The sequence below is a fragment of the Scyliorhinus torazame genome, chromosome 24, assembly GCF_047496885.1.
Source record: "Scyliorhinus torazame isolate Kashiwa2021f chromosome 24, sScyTor2.1, whole genome shotgun sequence".
NCBI lineage: Eukaryota > Metazoa > Chordata > Chondrichthyes > Carcharhiniformes > Scyliorhinidae > Scyliorhinus > Scyliorhinus torazame.
Genome location: NC_092730.1, coordinates 51,038,565 through 51,056,834, shown reverse-complemented (window position 1 = coordinate 51,056,834; position 18,270 = coordinate 51,038,565). Strand labels below are relative to the sequence as shown.

The 18,270-nt window shown below is 47.2% G+C and overlaps 1 non-coding gene across 1 annotated transcript; it reads right to left on the bottom strand.

Annotated features, from left to right (window-relative positions):
• Positions 1 to 17,778: 17,778 nt before the first annotated feature.
• On the bottom strand, positions 17,779 to 17,870 carry trnar-ucu (transfer RNA arginine (anticodon UCU)). Its single transcript is given in 2 exon segments — positions 17,779 to 17,814; positions 17,834 to 17,870. It is a non-coding gene; the product is annotated as a tRNA-Arg (tRNA).
• Between the last annotated feature and the right edge of the window lie 400 nt (positions 17,871 to 18,270).

Below are 18,270 nucleotides of genomic sequence, written 5' to 3'. Positions count from 1 at the left end.
CCTATTCTGTGTGTCATTGTGTGTTTGTGTCATTGTGTGTTTATATATTAACGATCTAGATAACGGGACTGAGGAGAGAGCACGGTTACACATCAGAGGGCACAGTTACACAGCAGGGAGCACAGTTACACAGCAGAGAGCACAGTTACACAGCAGAGAGCACAGTTACACAGCAGAGTGTGCAGTTACACATCAGGGTGCACAGTTACACAGCAGAGAGTGCAGTTACACATCAGGTAGCTCAATTGCACAGCAGAAAGCACGGTTAAACAGCAGAGAGCGCAGTTACACAGCAGAGAGCACGGTTACACAGCAGAGAGCACAGTTACACAGCAGAGAGCACAGTTACACAGCAGAGAGCACAGTTACACAGCAGAGTGTGCAGTTACACAACAGAGAGCACAGTTACACAGCAGAGAGCACAGTTACACAGCAGAGAGCACAGTTACACTGCATAGAGCGCAGTTACACAGCAGAGAGCACGGTTACACAGCAGAGAGCACAGTTACACAGCAGAGAGCACAGTTACACAGCAGAGAGCACAGTTACAAAGCAGAGAGCACAGTTACACAGCAGAGTGTGCAGTTACACAGCAGAGAGCACAGTTACACAGCAGAGAGCACAGTTACACAGCAGAGTGTGCAATTACACATCAGGGTGCACAGTTACACAGCAGAGAGTGCAGTTACACATCAGATAGCTCAATTGCACAGCAGAGAGCACAGTTACACAGCAGAGAGCACAGTTACACAGCAGAGAGTGCAGTTACACATCAGACAGCTCAATTGCACAGCAGAGAGCACAGTTACACAGCAGGGTGTGCAGTTCCACAGCAGAGTGTGCAGTTCCACAGCAGAGTGTGCAGTTACACAGCAGAGAGCACAGTTACACAGCAGAGAGCACAGTTACACAGCAGAGTGTGCAGTTACACAGCAAGGTGCATAGTTACAGAGCAGAGAGCACAGTTACACAGCTGAGAGCACAGTTACACAGCAGAGTGTGCAGTTACACAGCAGGGTGCTCAATTACTCAGCAGAGAGCACAGTTACACAGCAGGGAGCACAGTTACACAGCAGGGAGCACAGTTACACAGCAGAGTGTGCAGTTACACAGCAGAGTGTGCAGTTACACAGCAGAGAGCACAGTTACACAGCAGAAAGCACAGTTACACAGCAGAGAGCACGGTTTCACAGCAGGGAGCACAGTTACACAGCAGAGAGCTCAGTTACACAGCAGAAAGCTCAGTTACACAGCAGAAAGCACAGTTACACAGCAGAGAGCTCAGTTACACAGCAGAAAGCACAGTTACACAGCAGAGAGCTCAGTTACACAGCAGAGTGTGCAGTTACTCAGCAGAGAGTGCAGTTACACATCAGACAGCTCAATTGCACAGCAGAGAGCACAGTTACACAGCAGGGTGTGCAGTTCCACAGCAGAGTGTGCAGTTACAGAGCAGAGAGCACAGTTACACAGCAGAGTGTGCAGTTACACAGCAAGGTGCATAGTTACACAGCAGAGAGCACAGTTACACAGCTGAGAGCACAGTTACACAGCAGAGTGTGCAGTTACACAGCAGGGTGCTCAATTACACAGCAGAGAGCACAGTTACACAACAGGGAGCACAGTTACACAGCAGGGAGCACAGTTACACAGCAGAGTGTGCAGTTACACAGCAGAGTGTGAAGTTACACAGCAGAGATCACAGTTACACAGCAGGGAGCACAGTTACACAGCAGAGAGCACAGTTACACAGCAGAGTGTGCAGTTACACAGCAGAGAGCACGGTTACACAGCAGAGAGCACAGTTACACAGCCGGGAGCACAATTATACAGCAGAGAGCATAGTTACACAGCAGAGTGTGCACTTGCAGAGTGTGCACTTACACAGCAGGGATCACAGTAACACAGGAGAGAGCACGGTTACACATCAGAGGGCACAGTTACACAGCAGGGAGCACAGTTACACAGCAGAGAGCACAGTTACACAGCAGAGAGCACAGTTACACAGCAGAGTGTGCAGTTACACATCAGGGTGCGCAGTTACACAGCAGAGAGTGCAGTTACACATCAGGTAGCTCAATTGCACAGCAGAAAGCACGGTTAAACAGCAAATACCTCAGTTACACAGCAGAGAGCTCAGTTACACAGCAGAGAGCTCAGTTACACAGCAGAGAGCACAGTTACACAGCAGAGAGCACAGTTACACAGCATAAAGCACAGTTACACAGCAGAGAGCTCAGTTACACAGCAGAGAGCTCTGTTACACTGCGTAGAGCACAGTTACACAGCAGAGAGCACAGTTACACAGCAGAGAGCTCAGTTACACAGCAGAAAGCTCAGTTACACAGCAGAAAGCACAGTTACACAGCAGAGAGCGCAGTTACACAGCAGAAAGCACAGTTACACAGCAGAGAGCAGAGTTACACAGCAGAGTGTGCAGTTACACAGCAGAGAGCACAGTTAAACAGCAGAGAGCAGAGTTACACAGCCGGGAGCACTGTTACACATCAGAGTTTGCAGTTACACATCAGAGAGCACGGTTACACAACGGAGAGCACAATTGCACAGCAGGATATATATTTACAAACGGGGCCTATCATTGTAAAACAGAAAACACATTTTACTAAATAGTTAGTTGTTCTATCTCAATATCTTGCTGGTTTGCTCGGCACCTATTCTGTGTGTCATTGTGTGTTTGTCCTGATAGTCTCTTCCTGCTTTTCGGTGTGTCTTTCTCTGTCCTCTGTCTGTTACAGACGTGCTGATGTTCCGTGTTATTGTCCTGCCAGAGTGAGCTTCACAACACGTGGGTTCTTGATTGAAGGAAAAAATGGAGGCAGTGAATAGTTATCTGGCTGGCACAGAACAGCAATTGTGGACACGGTGGAACTAAAGAGCAGAGTGGCGCAGCGGAAGCGTGCTGGGCCCATAACCCAGAGGTCGATGTGTCGAAACCATCCTCTGCTATTTTTATTCTCACTCACACCAAAAGTAAACAAGTCGCTATTCCCCAGCACATCCGCATTTTCTTTTCAGTAAATTAGAATCAAAGTGTTGCTTCCAGTGTGATCCGGAAAATTGTCCCGGGAATGAAGCAGACAGCATTACATCACTGTGAAGTTCAAAGTAACGAAATTGGAAGCTCTTCAATCGACTCTCTCGGCGGGAAACAGAGTCCTGTTGCTGTGGTGCGTGAGTTTTATTGGTGCCAACATCACATCTCCACTGATTGGAATGGGTTATGTTTTATTAACACAGTCATGGCATTTGGTAAAGATAGAACCAGGAGTGTTTCAATGTTTGAAAATCCTTTAACAGCGAGAAGAGGAAAAGTTTATATAATAACTTCCAAGAATATAACTTCAGTGTTGGGACCACAGCTGTTCTCTTTATATATTAACGATCTAGATAACGGGACTGAGGGCATTCTGGCTAAGTTTGCCGATGATACGAAGATAGGTGGAGGGGCAGGTAGTATGGAGGAGGTGGGGAGGCTGCAGAAAGATCTAGACAGTTTAGCAGAGTGGTCCAAGAAATGGCTGATGAAATTCAACGTGGGCAAGTGCGAGGTCTTGCACTTTGGAAAAAAGAATAGAGGCGTGGACTGTTTTCTAAACGGTGACAAAATTCATAATTCTGAAGTGCAAAGGGACTTGGGAGTCCTAGTCCAGGATTCTCTAAAGGTAAACTTGCAAGTTGAGTCCGTAATTAAGAAAGCAAATGCAATGTTGTCATTCATCTCAAGAGGCTTGGAATATAAAAACAGGGATGTACTTCTGAAGCTTTATAAAGCATTAGTTAGGCCCCATTTAGAATACTGTGAGCAATATTGGGCCCCACACCTCAGGAAGGACATACTGGCACTGGAGCGGTTCCAGCGGAGATTCACACGGATGATCCCAGGAATGGTAGGCCTAACATACGATGAACGTCTGAGAATCCTGGGATTATATTCATTGGAGTTTAGGAGGTTGAGGGGAGATCTAACAGAAACTTACAAGATAATAAATGGCTTAGATAGGGTGGATGAAGGGAGTTGTTTCCATTAGCAGGGGAGACTAGGACCCGGGGGCACAGCCTCAGAATTAAAGGGAGTCACTATAGAACAGAGATGAGGAGAAATTTCTTCAGCCAGAGAGTGGTGGGTATGTGGAATTCATTGCCACAGAGGGCGGTGGAGCCCGGGATGTTGAGTGTCTTTAAGACAGAAGTTGATAAATTCTTGATTTCTCGAGGAATTTAGTGCTATGGAGAGAGAGCGGGTAAATGGAGTTGAAATCAGCCATGATTGAATGGCGGAGTGGACTCGATGAGCCGAATGGCCTTACTTCCACTCCTATGTCTTATGGTCTTATGGTCTTATGGAATATCCCACAGAGGGGCAATAAGGATATTTAACAATATCCAATAATAAACCAGAATAAGAGCGGAGATCCCAGTTTCCACTCTCGGACGGATGTGAACAATCCATCCAGACTATTTACTACAAGAGAAGAGGAATTTTACCCGGAGTCCTCCCTCCAGCCTCTTCTTCCAGCTCTGTTTCCTCAGTGTGAAACCCACGAAATCACGCAAACGCTTCCGATCAAACCATTATTGCGATGGCCGGGAATCGAAACCGTGTTAATTGCTTGTTATTCGCTGCCCAGTAGTTCTGCTCTCACCCACAAGCAGTGACATCCTTTCCACGTCCACTTTGTCAAGACCATTCAAAATCTGTTGTACTTCAATCTGATCAACTGTCACACTTCACATCTCCACTGGAAACAAGTGCAGTCTGTCTCACCTTTCCTCAATAGCAAACCCGCTCAAAGACCAACAAAGAACAAAGAAAAGTACAGCACAGGAAGAGGCCCTTCGGCCCTCCAAGCGTGTGCCGACCATGCTGCCCGACTAAATTAAAATCTTCTACACTTCCTGGGTCCGTATCCCTCGATTCCCATCCTATTCATGTATTTGTCAAGATGCCCCTTAAATATCACTATCGTCCCTGCTTCCACCACCTCCTCCGGTAGCGAGTTCCAGGCACCCACTACCCTCTGTGTTAAAAATTTGCCTCGTACATCTACTCCAAACCTTGCCCCTCGCACCTTAAACCTATGCCCCCGAGTAATTGACCCCTCTACCCTGGGGAAAAGCCTCTGACTATCCACTCTGTCTATGCCCCTCATAGTTTTGTAGACCTCTATCACGTCGCCCCTCAACGTCCGTCGTTCCAGTGAGAACAAACCGAGTTTATTCAAACGCTCCTCATAGCTAATGCCCTCCATAACAGGCAACATCCTGGTAAATCTCTTCTGCACCCTCTCGAAAGCCTCCACATCCTTCTGGTAGTGCGGCGACCAGAATTGAACACGATATGCCAAGTGTGGCCTAACTAAGGTTCTACACAGCTGCAACATGACTTGCCAATTCTTGTACTAAATGCCCCGGTCAATGAAGGCAAGCATGCCGTATGCCGTTCTGACTACCTTCTCCACCTGTGTTGCCCCTTTCAGTGACCTCTGGACCTGTAGACATACATCGCTCTGACTTTCAATACTGTATATTCCCTACCTGCATTAGACCTTCCAAAATGCATTACCTCACATTTGTCCGTATTAAACTCCATCTGCCATCTCTCCGCCCAAGTCGGCAAACGGGCTAAATCCTACTGTATCCTCTGACAGACCTCGTCGCTATCTGCAATTCCCCCAACCTTTGTGTCATCTGCAAACTTGCTAATCAGACCAGTTACATTTCCCTCCAAATCATTTATACACACTACAAACAGCAAAGGTCCCAGCACTGATCCCTGCAGAACAACACTAGTCCCAGCCCTCCAATTAGAAAAGCACCCTTCCATTGCTACTCTCTGCCTTCTATGACCTAGCCAGTTCTGTATCCACCTTGCCAGCTCACCCCTGATCCGGTGGGACTTCACCTTTTATACTACTCTACCATAAGGGACCTTGTCAAAGGCCTTACTGAAGTCCATATAGACAACATCCACTGCCCTACCTGCATCAATCATCTTTGTGACCTCTTCGAAAAACTATATCAAGTTAGTGAGACACAAAACCATGCTGCCTCTCACTAATACGTCCATTTGCTTCCAAATGGGAGTATATCCTGTCTCGAAGGATTCTCTCCACCAATCGAGGAAACCTTCCGGAACCGTTTCCAACGTATTTACATCTTTCCCGAAATAAGGAAACCAAAACTGCACAGAATTCGCGAAATGTGTAGCTCCTGGAATAAAAGGGACAGTAGCAATATGGATATAAGTGTGGTTGAATAATCAGAAACAGAATATAATGGTCAATAGAGACTTTTCGGACTGGAAGAAGGTTTGTAGTGTTTCACATGGCTCCCTACTGGAACATTTGCTTTCCCTGATATATAACAATTTGTAGATCATGGTGTACAGGGAACAGTTTCAAATTTGGGGATGGTACAGACTTGGAAATTTTGAAAACTGAGACGCGGACAATCTAGAACTTCAAACAACAAAAGATGATTTTCAATCTGGAGACGTGTGAGGTGATGCATTTCGGTAGGGAAGTATAGAATCACACAATTTACAGTGCAGAAGGTGGCCATTCGGACGATAGAATCTGCACCGGTTTTTCAAAGAGCACCCCCATGAAGCCCACACCTCCACCCTATCCCCACATCCCAGCAACCCCATCTAACCTAAGGGCAATTTAGCATGGCCAATCCACCTAATCTGCACAAATTTGGAGTGTGGGAGGAAACCGGAGCTCCCAGCCGAAACCCACGGAGAACACCAAGCGGGAATCGAACCTGAGACCCGACGCTGTGAAGCCATAGTACCAACCACTATGCTACCGTGCTGCCCCTCAACTATTTATGGGATGAAGGAGCAGACAGAGCTGGGTGTGTATGTGGATAGATCATTGAAGGTGGACAGGTGGAGAGAGCAGGTAATAAAGCAAATCTTATGCTTATTTACGAGTGGAAAAGAGAACAAGAGCAAGGAGGTTATGCTGAATCTGTACAAGGCGCCAGTTAGACATCAGATGGAATATTTTGCACAGCTCTGGGAGCCACAATATTGGAAGGCTGTGGACGTATTGGGCAGCGTGCAGAAGAGGTTTACAGGATTGATTCCATTTAGGAGGCTAGATTGGAGATATTGGGAACGTTCTCCTTGGAGAGCATAACGCAGAGAGGAGATATGATGGAGATGTTCAAAATCAGGAGGGGGCTAGGCGGAGTAACTAGAGAGAAACAGTTCCCCCGAGTAAAAAGAGCAAGAATGAGAGGGCACAGATTTCCGTTGATTTGCAAAGGAAGCAGCTGTGATGTTTGAAAAAGAAGCACTTTTGCACAACGAGTGCTTCGGGTCTGGAATGCACTGAGGAGTGAATCTTCTTGCACCATTCTCTATACCGATATTCCTAATCCTCTGTCTGATAATCGATTTAAATCACGACACCAGTTTTGGGCAGGAGTTTGGCACCATGAAAACTTGCGGCTTCAGAAACTCCAAAACAGACGCCAGCTTCATCTGGGGCACTGCTGGCAGATTTTGTCTTTCCAGAACCGGCCGCCCAGCCGTGAAATCAAGTTCATCAGAAGATCTCATTACACTGTAAGACGGAGGAGCAGAAGTGGCCCAATCGGCCAATCGTGTCTGCTCCACCATTCAAAGAGGTTATGTCTGAACTGATATAATCCTCAAACCCAGTATCCCGCCTTATCCCCATAATCCTTGCTTTCCTTTACTGATTAAAAATCTGTCTCAAGGGCAGCACGGTGGTTCAGTAGTTTATACAGCTGCCTCACGGCACCGAAGGGCCATGTTCGATCCCAGCTCTGGGTCACTATCTGCGTCGAGTTTGCATATTCTCCCTGTGTTTGGGTGCGTTTCGCTCCCACAACCAAAAGATGTGCAGGGTCGGTGGATTGGTTGCAAAATTGCCCCTTAGTTGGAAAAAATGTTTGGGTACTCTAAATTTTAAAAAAATCTGTCTGTGGCAGCCTTCAACAAATTAACTGACCCACTGCTTAACCACTTCCTTACCTTGCAGGTCAGCTGTTCGTGAGAGAGAGGGAGCCGGGACCTTGGAAACAGCGCGGGAGTTTCAAAAAGCGCGGGAGCTGCGAGGCAGAGGGGATAGTTTAAAAGGGCGTGCCGTGGGTGAGGTAAGTACTGCTTAACCACTTCCTTATCTTGCAGGTCAGCTGTTCGGGAGGGAGAGGGAGCCGGGACCTTGGAAACAGCGCGGGAGTTTCAAAAAGCGCGGGAGCTGCGAGGCAGAGGGGACAGTTTAAAAGAGCGCGCCGTGGGTGAGGTAAGTACTGCTTAACCACTTCCTTACCTTGCAGGTCAGCTGTTCGGGAGAGAGAGGGAGCCGGGACCTTGGAAACAGCGCGGGAGTTTCAAAAAGCGCGGGAGCTGCGAGGCAGAGGGGACAGTTTAAAAGGGCGCGCCGTGGGTGAGGTAAGTACTGCTTAACCACTTCCTTACCTTGCAGGTCAGCTGTTCGGGAGAGAGAGGGAGCCGGGACCTTGGAAACAGCGCGGGAGTTTCAAAAAGCGCGGGAGCTGCGAGGCAGAGGGGACAGTTTAAAAGGGCGCGCCGTGGGTGAGGTAAGTACTGCTTAACCACTTCCTTACCTTGCAGGTCAGCTGTTCGGGAGAGAGAGGGAGCCGGGACCTTGGAAACAGCGCGGGAGTTTCAAAAAGCGCGGGAGCTGCGAGGCAGAGGGGACAGTTTAAAAGGGCGCGCCGTGGGTGAGGTAAGTACTGATTAACCACTTCCTTACCTTGCAGGTCAGCTGTTCGGGAGAGAGATCAGTTTTGGGAGCAGGCCTATTGGCTGACTGTAAATCAGGAAGGATACAAAGTGTGTGGCTGAAGTGCCTATAGAAACGGAGTGCTGAAGGCAAACAGAGTGTATCTGAGTTTGGGTAAGGCTGAGTTCGGGTAAGAGGGGAGTGACAAAAAAAAAAAAATCAAATTAATTAAGTAAATTAATTAACTAGTTAAGGGAATTTGGTGCTCACCTGAAGGAGGTGCAGAGAAGCAGAGCTGTGAGGGAGTCTCTGGAGCAATTACATCACAGCCAGCAGGTAAGTGATTGGCTTGTAACTGGTAAGTGATTTCTCTCTCTTTGACTTTCTCTTAGCTGTGGAGTGTAGTTGAAATTTAACTTCAGGTTTAAGTCATGGCAGGAGAGCTCAGACCCGTGTCATGCTCCTCTTGTGAGATGTGGCAAGTCAGGGACCCTTCTGGTGTCCCTGACTCCTTCATCTGCAAGAAGTGTGTCCAACTGCAGCTCCTGTTTGACCGCTTGACGGCTCTGGAGCTGCGGATGGACTCACTTTGGAGCATCCGCGATGCTGAGGAAGTTGTGGAAAGCACATTCAGTGAGTTGGTCACACCGCAGATTAAAATTACTGAGGCAGATAGGGAAAGGGTGACCAACAGACAGAGGGAGAGTAGGAAGGCAGTGCAGGGATGCCCTGCGGTCATCTCCCTCCAAAACAGATTTACCGTTTTGGAAACTGTTGGGGGAGATGGCTCACCAGGGGAAGGTGGCAGCAGCCAGGTTCATGGCACCGTGGCTGGCTCTGCTGCACAGAAGGGCGGGAAAAAGAGTGGCAGAGCTATAGTGATAGGGGATTCAATTGTAAGGGGAATAGGCAGGCGTTTCTGCGGACGCAAACGAGAATCCAGGTTGGTATGTTGCCTCCCTGGTGCAAAGGTCAAGGATGTCTCGGAGCGGCTGCAGGGCATTCTGGAGGGGGAGGGTGAACAGCCAGCTGTCGTGGTGCATATAGGCACCAACGATATAGGTAAAAAACGGGATGAGGTCCTACAAGCTGAATTTAGGGAGTTAGGAGTTAAACTAAAACGTAGGACCTCAAAGGTAGTAATCTCAGGATTGCTACCAGTGCCACGTGATAGTCAGAGTAGGAATGACAGGATAGCTAGGATGAATACGTGGCTTGAGAGATGGTGCAAGAGGGAGGGTTTCAAATTCCTGGGACATTGGGACCGATTCTGGGGGAGGTGGGACCTGTACAAATCGGACGGTCTGCATCTGGGTGGGACTGGAACCAATGTTCTCGGGGGGGTGTTTGCTAGTGCAGTTGGGGAGGGTTTAAACTAATGTGCCAGGGGGATGGGAACCGATGTAGGAAGTCAGTGGGGACAGAAACAAAAGGCAGGAAGGGAGAGTGTGTAAAGCATGACCAGAGAAAGCAGGGCAGAGAGCAAGGAAGGTCTACATTAAACTGCATTTATTTCAATGCAAGGGGCCTGACGGGCAAAGCGGATGAACTCAGGGCATGGACGGGCACATGGGACTGGGATATTATAGCTATGACTGAAACATGGCTAAGGGAGGGGCAGGACTGGCATCTCAATGTTCCGGGGTACAGATGCTATAGAAAGGATAGAACAGGAGGTAAGAGAGGAGGGGGAGTGACGTTTTTGATTAGGGAGAACATCACGGCAGTACTTAGAGGGGATATATCCGAGGGTTCGCCCACTGAGTCTATATGGGTGGAACTGAAAAATAAGAAGGGAGAGATCACCTTGGTAGGACTGTACTACAGGCCCCCAAATAGTCAGCGGGAAATTGAGGAGCAAATATGTAAGGAGATTACAGATAGCTGCAAGAATAATAGGGTGGTAGTAGTAGGGGACTTTAACTTTCCCAACATTGACTGGGACAGCCATAGCATTAGGGGCTTGGATGGAGGGAAATTTGTTGAGTGTATTCAGGAGGAATTTCTCATTCAGTATGTGGATGGACCGACTAGAGAGGGGGCAAAACTTGACCTCGTCTTGGGAAATAAGGAAGGGCAAGTGACAGAAGTGCTAGTGAGGGATCACTTTGGGACAAGTGACCATAATTCCATTAGTTTTAAGATAGCTATGGAGAATGATAGGTCTGGCCCAAGAGTTAAAATTCTTAATTGGGGCAAGGCCAATTTTGATGGTATCAGACAGGAACTTGCAAACGTAGATTGGGGGAGACTATTGGCAGACAAAGGGACGGCTGGTAAATGGGAGGCTTTTAAAAATGTGTTAACCAGGGTGCAGGGTAAGCACATTCCCTTTAGAGTGAAGGGCAAGGCTGGTAGAAGTAGGGAACCCTGGATGACTCGAGATATTGAGACTCTGGTCAAAAAGAAGAAGGAGGCATATGACGTACATAAGCAACTGGGATCAAGTAGATCCCTTGAAGAGTATAGAGATTGTCGAAATAGAGTTAAGAGGGAAATCAGGAGGGCAAAAAGGGGACATGAAATTGCTTTGGCAAATAATGCAAGGGAGAATCCAAAGAGATTCTACAGATACATAAAGGGGAAAAGAGTAACTCGGGACAGAGTCGGGCCTCTTAAGGATCAACAAGGACATCTATGTGCAGAGCCACAAGAGTTGGGTGAGATCCTGAATGAATATTTCTCATCGGTATTCACGGTGGAGAAAGGCATGGATGTTAGGAAACTAAGGGAAATAAATAGTGATGTCTTGAGAAGTGTGCATATTACAGAGGAGGAGGTGCTGGAAGTCTTAAAGCGCATCAAGGTAGATAAATCCCCGGGACCTGATGAAATGTATCCCAGGATGTTGTGGGAGGCTAGGGAGGAAATTGCGGGTCCCCTAACCGAGATATTTGAATCATCGGCAGCCACAGGTGAGGTGCCTGAAGATTGGAGAGTGGCGAATGTTGTGCCCTTGATTAAGAAGGGCAGCAGGGAAAAGCCTGGGAACTACAGACCGGTGAGCCTAACATCTGTAGTAGGTAAGTTGCTCGAAGGTATTCTGAGAGATAGGATCTACAAGCATTTAGAGAGGCAAGGACTGATTCGGGGCAGTCAGCATGGCTTTGTGCGTGGAAAATCATGTCTCACAAATTTGATTGAGTTTTTTGAGGGGGTGACCAAGAAGGTAGATGAGGGCAGTGCAGTAGACATTGTCTCCATGGACTTTAGCAAAGCCTTTGACAAGGTACCGCATGGTAGGTTGTTGCAGAAGGTTAAAGCTCACGGGATCCAGGGTGAGGTTGCCAATTGGATTCAAAATTGGCTGGACGACAGAAGGCAGAGGGTGGTTGTAGAGGGTTGTTTTTCAAACTGGAGGCCTGTGACCAGTGGTGTGCCTCAGGGATCGGTGCTGGGTCCACTGTTATTTGTGATTTATATTAATGATTTGGATGAGAATTTAGGAGGCATGGTTAGTAAGTTTGCAGATGACACCAAGATTGGTGGCACAGTGGATAGTGAAGAAGGTTATCTAGGATTGCAACGGGATCTTGATCAATTAGGCCAGTGGGCCGACGAATGGCAGATGGAGTTTAATTTAGATAAATGTGAGGTGATGCATTTTGGCAGATCGAATCAGGCCAGGGCCTACTCAGTTAATGGTATGGCGTTGGGGAGAGTTATAGAACAAAGAGATCTAGGAGTACAGGTTCATAGCTCCTTGAAGGTGGAGTCGCAGGTGGACAGGGTGGTGAAGAAGGCATTCGGCATGCTTGGTTTCATTGGTCAGAACATTGAATATAGGAGTTGGGACGTCTTGTTGAAGATGTACAAGACATTGGTACGGCCACACTTGGAATACTGTGTGCAGTTCTGGTCACCCTATTATAGAAAGGATATTATTAAACTAGAAAGAGTGCAGAAAAGATTTACTAGGATGTTGCCGGGACTTGATGGTTTGAGTTATAAGGAGAGGCTGGATAGACTGGGACTTTTTCCCATGGAGCGTAGGAGGCTTAGGGGTGATCTTATAGAGGTCTATAAAATAATGAGGGGCATAGATAAGGTAGATAGTCAACATCTTTTCCCAAAGGTAGGGGAGTCTAAAACTAGAGGGCATAGGTTTAAGGTGAGAGGGGAGAGATTCAGAAGGGCCCAGAGGGGCAATTTCTTCACTCAGAGGGTAGTGAGTGTCTGGAATGGGCTGCCAGAGGTAGTAGTAGAGGCGGGTACAATTGTGTCTTTCAAAAAGCATTTAGATAGTTACATGGGTAAGATGGGTATAGAGGGTTATGGGCCAAGTGCGGGCAACTGGGACTAGCTTAATGGTAAAAACTGGGCGGCATGGACTGGTTGGGCCGAAGGGCCTGTTTCCATGCTGTAAACGTCTATGATTCTATGATTCACCCTCTACAGCCATATTCGGTTCATACAAACATTTCTACAGATGCTCTATACTCCTAGAGAAGAAACTACTCCTCATTTCTGGTTGAAATGGGCGGCCAGTTACTCTGAGATTATTCCTTCTGGTCCTAGACCCTCCCACATGGTGAACCAGCATCTCAGCATTTATCCTGTCAAGACCCTCCCCCCCGGGTGGATATAGAGGGATGTGGGCTAAATGCGGGCAAGTGGGACTAGCTTCGTGATAGAAACTGGGCGGCATGGTCAAGCTGGGCCGAAGGGCCAGTGTGCATGCTGAAACATCTATGGCTGTAACCATCTTCCTGAGGACATTAGAATTCCCTCCACAGAATTGTATTGAACCGATTGATACATAATATTTTATTCAATTCTTTATCCAAATCAATCAGATATTGTAGATTCATTCGGGGGTAAACGAAAGACTAAGATGAGAGAGGAGGGAAAACTGGATTGTCAGCACAAGTTCCACCGGATGTCTGTATAAAACGACCGCGGAAGGACTCGAACCTGCAATCGTCTGATATCATCAATAGATGATAGTATGTTTCTGGAACATACCTCTTCATTCACCTGAGGAAGGAGCAGCGCTCCGAAAGCTAGTGACATCGAAACAAACCTGTTCGACTTTAACCTGGTGTTGTAAGACTTCTTACTGTGCTCACCCCAGTCCAACGCCGGCATCTCCACATCATCAATAGAACCACCGAAGTCAGACGCCTTATCCATTAGGCCACGCGGCCACCGGCTGTAACATCTGAGCTGATGTTTAGCCCACGTGAAAAAATACTGCGATTATTTGTGTTTCATTTCTGTCTTTTGATGATCCGCTCTTTCCCAGATCCCAGAAAATACAAGGGAAAGCTCCAGCTGCCGGACATGGTCATTTTCAAAGTGGAAAAGCCCTTCACCCTGTGAGCTGTGAAGATTCATGGCGGCTCGGGGACTCTCAGGTCGGCCAGGGCTCTTTATCCGCCTCCATTCACAGGAAAAGTGACTTCAGTTTCCGGAATGACATCCACTCTCTCTGAAACCCCCAAACGGAAATTCAGACTCACCGTGAAGGTGAAGACTGCGGACTGCGGTTCCCGCTCCTGCTGTTTAATACAGATCACTATAACTGTGTACAGTGAGCAGAAAGAAATTGCTGTTGTTTGTCAACATTTCTTCCTGAACTCACTGTCATTCTGCTTCAACAGGACGACTTTGAATCTCCTGATATTTGAGAAATTTGCTCAAGCGGGTAAATATGAAATATATTACCTGCATCGTGCTTTTGAATGGAGTCATTTCGAGAACATTCCCACACAGAGAGAAATTCCTGCAACCGGCTGCAGAAAAATTCCGTGCGCCTGATGTGATTTCAACGCAACCTTCTGATCTGGAGTCAGGCGCGCTCCCGTTGCGCCGCAAGCGCAAATTAACTCAGAGATTATTTTTATTTATTTACACTTTGACTGTGTTCTGTACATCAGCAACTGTGCGAAACAAACTCAAGGAAGTTAGATTGAGGGTTATTAAAGGGCCCTGAAGTAAAGCAGCTGTACCACGTGGTTAAGGCGATGCACAATAATCCATTGTGCTCTGTACACGTGGCTTCAAATCCCATCCTGGTCTGTAACGTGTCTGTTGTGTCTCTGTTTGGTCCACTTCATGAGGGTGAAGTGAAAAAGCTGCGGCTTTTAGCTGTTGTTTGACGGCTTGTGGGTGAATAGTGGAACACTGTCCATATTGAAACAATATTAAAAATGATGAGAAAGTTACTTATTTCACTCCACTCCCTAATTGCGCCGACATTCTGAGTTAGAAACCGATTCTCTTTCTCGGTTTGAAACACACGAAGTCGCGCAAAAGTTCGCTTCCAAATTACTACTGCAATGGCCGGGAATCGAGCGCGGGTCAACTGCTTGGAAGGCAGCTATGCTCACCACTATACCACCAACGCTCACTGACGGATCTCTGCGTAGCTTATTTCCCTCCAATTTAAAATGCTCCTGAATGAATGTATCCGTGTCGCACTGCTACCGTTCAGCCACCAGATGGCACGAGTCCACCATAAATGTATTTCTCCAATTTAATTCTGATGTTCTGTGTGTCATCACATAGGACACTTACTCTGGCCTGAGACCTTACCTTGTCCTTGTGTCCGGATGCTGCCGCTTTCACCATGTTTAAGTTATCACATAGCCCCTCCAGTGCAAGAGGAGGCTCATCGAGTCGGCTTGGCCCAATCCCCACTTCACCGGTTGATCACATCAGTGTGTCAGCGTGGCCGGAAGAGAAAATGCTGGAAAATCTCAGTAGGTCCGGCAGCATCTGTAGGGAGAGAAAAGACCTAACCTTTCGAGTCCAATGACCCTTTGTCAAAGCCGAGTCATTGGTCTCGAAACGTTAACTCTTTTCTCTCCCTGCAGATGCTGCTCGACTTGCTGAGATTTTCCAGCACTTTCTCTTTCGTTTCAGATTCCAGTATCCGCAGGAATTTGCTGTTACCCATGTTTTTCCCAGTGTGGCCGAGTGTTCAGGTCGCAGACTTTTCTGAAGGCGTGTGTTCGAATCCCACCCCTAATATTGACTTTTCCTCCGTGAGGCTCCATCCAAACCCGCGGGACCTCTCACCTGGAAACACAAGGGGAGCAGATACAGAGAAACAGCGACCACCTGCAAGTTCCACTCCGAGACACATACCATCCTGGGAAATATATCACCCTTTCTGTGGCTGGTTCACAATCCCGGAACTCCCTCCCTTACAGCACTGTGTGTGTACATACACCACATGGACTTGCAGTGGCTCAAGATTCACTTCACCGCCAAATTCTTAAGGGTAATTAATTTTGGACAATAAATGTTGACGGATTCAGCGACACCCACATCCCGTCAAATAACTTTTAAAATATTTTGGAAACCGAGTCCCCTGAACTCAGCTCAGAATGTTCACAAAACACAAAGCAAATTACTTCAAATGCTGAAAATCATAAATAATAAACACAGGAAATGCTGGAAACGCTCAGAAATGAAACGTCATCTGTGGGGAGAAAACTGGAAGCAGCGTTCCAGCTCTGTGATTGGATCATTTCCTTCTCTCTCAATGTGAAATCCTGGACTCAGCTGATAAACAGCAAGATGCCAATCACCAGTCACCAGTATCAGAAACAATGAACCTTTAGGATAGCGAGGCCGAGCGGTCTGAGGAGATGGGTTTAGGTTTCAGTCTCTTCGAGGATGCGGGTGGAAGTCCAACCGCTGCCAACATTTGTAGGAAAAGCGGCTAAGGTGGGAAATGGAAATAAAAGTGAACGATATTGCAAAACTCTTGCTCTTATCCCAAAAGATCTTTCCGTTACTGACATTGTTGTGTCCTGTGTAAGTCGAGCTGAACTGATTTGGTGCCGCTTGTTCTCACCTTGCAGCCCGTCAGTCTCCGTATTCCAGGGACCATTTATGACATCATCAAAAACACCCTCCCCTGCTCTCCCCATTCACCAGACTGAAGGGACAATCCCCTCCGCACCGCTGCTCCACCGCCAATATCCGCTCACTTTCTATCTGCAACTTTCTTTGCAAGTGCAGGAGATGCAACTCCTGCCTTTTTACCTCCTGCCTCCTCATTATCCAAGGGCCCAAAACACTCATCCCAAGTGAACCAGTGAGACACTTGTGCTTTTCAGTTTAAGCTTCTGTATTTGCTGCCACAATTTGGTCTCATCGACTTCAACAGGTCAAATAACAGTCTGTGACCGCTTTGAGAAATCTCTGTCAATCCACAATCCTGACTCTGAGCTTCCTGCCACTTGTCATTTCAATTCTCCACCTGCCCACTCTCACCTTTCTGTCCTTGGTCATCCGTGTTCCAATATAGATTAACGGAAACTCGAGTAAAACCACCTGAACATTTAAGTAGCCCCCCACAGAATTCCGTCCTCAACATCGAGCTCAGTAATTTTAGATTATAAAATCTCTCTCCATTTTGTTTGGAGTGTGTCTTGCCCGTCCGTTTGTTTGTCTTTTGCTTCTAATTGCATTCATTCATTTTGCACTTGGACGGCGGAGAGACAGCTGGTGATTTTTCTAGAATGAATTGTAGAGCTCAAGGCTCAGACAGCTGAAGACGCGGCCACCATTGATGGAACAATGAAAAGTGCAAATGAGCAAGAGGACAAGGAAAGAGAAAGGTCTGGGAATGGAATCGAAACTCCAGTCTGGTAAGTGAGAAATCTCTCCCTGAACCACTAATGTTCACACGGCCGCTCATTCCATGTGTCCAGTCGGAAACCTGTCTGAAGGAACATGCAGTCTGACAGAGCGCCTGTGATAATACTCCACTGTCTGATCTAAAGCTGTAACATGAGCTGTTCATTACAGCTGAGATAAACGTGTTGGTGTGAGCATTCAGTGGTGTCGATTCACATCATCCTTGTTTGGAGCTGCCTGTGAGGAACAAACTGCCCGCGCGTATATTTGTCTGAGGAGGGAACAGACTGACTCTGGTCAGCAGCTTACAAATATTTTTTGCTCAGATGGGAAAGCGGAGAGTGACTGGAGTCACTTTTCAGAAGGAAGTTCGGGACGGCAGTTACACTTATCTCGGAACATTGATAAACCTGTTACTGATTTCTTCAAATCGAAAATCCGACTCTGATGGGATTCGAACCCACAACCTTTGAATGTCTCATCACGTCAGTGACTAGAAGTCTAACGCGCTATCCGTTGCGCCACAGAGCCACACCTGCAGCGCTTTCCCCTCCCCATATGAGGATTTCTGTAGTTGTCCAACAGGCAGTTCAAAAGTTCAGTAATTCGCACAGTGACGACATTTCAAAACTACTTCATTGCCTGGAAATGTTTTGGGCCGCCCTATGGTTGTAAAAAAGCGCGACAGAAATTCTACTAAAACTCCGGAAGGACACAGCCAGGTTGGTGCAATGGGAGGACATGTAGCAGACAAGGAATGAAGTGATTTATTTTTGTAGGAAGAACAGAAGAGAACAATATAAAATAAAGTGTCTATTTACAAGAAAGAGTGCAGGAACAGCGGGACATGTGTACAAATCATTGAAGGTGACAGGGCAGGCTGTAAGAGTCGTTTATAAATCAAACAGTGTCATGACTTTATTAATAGCGG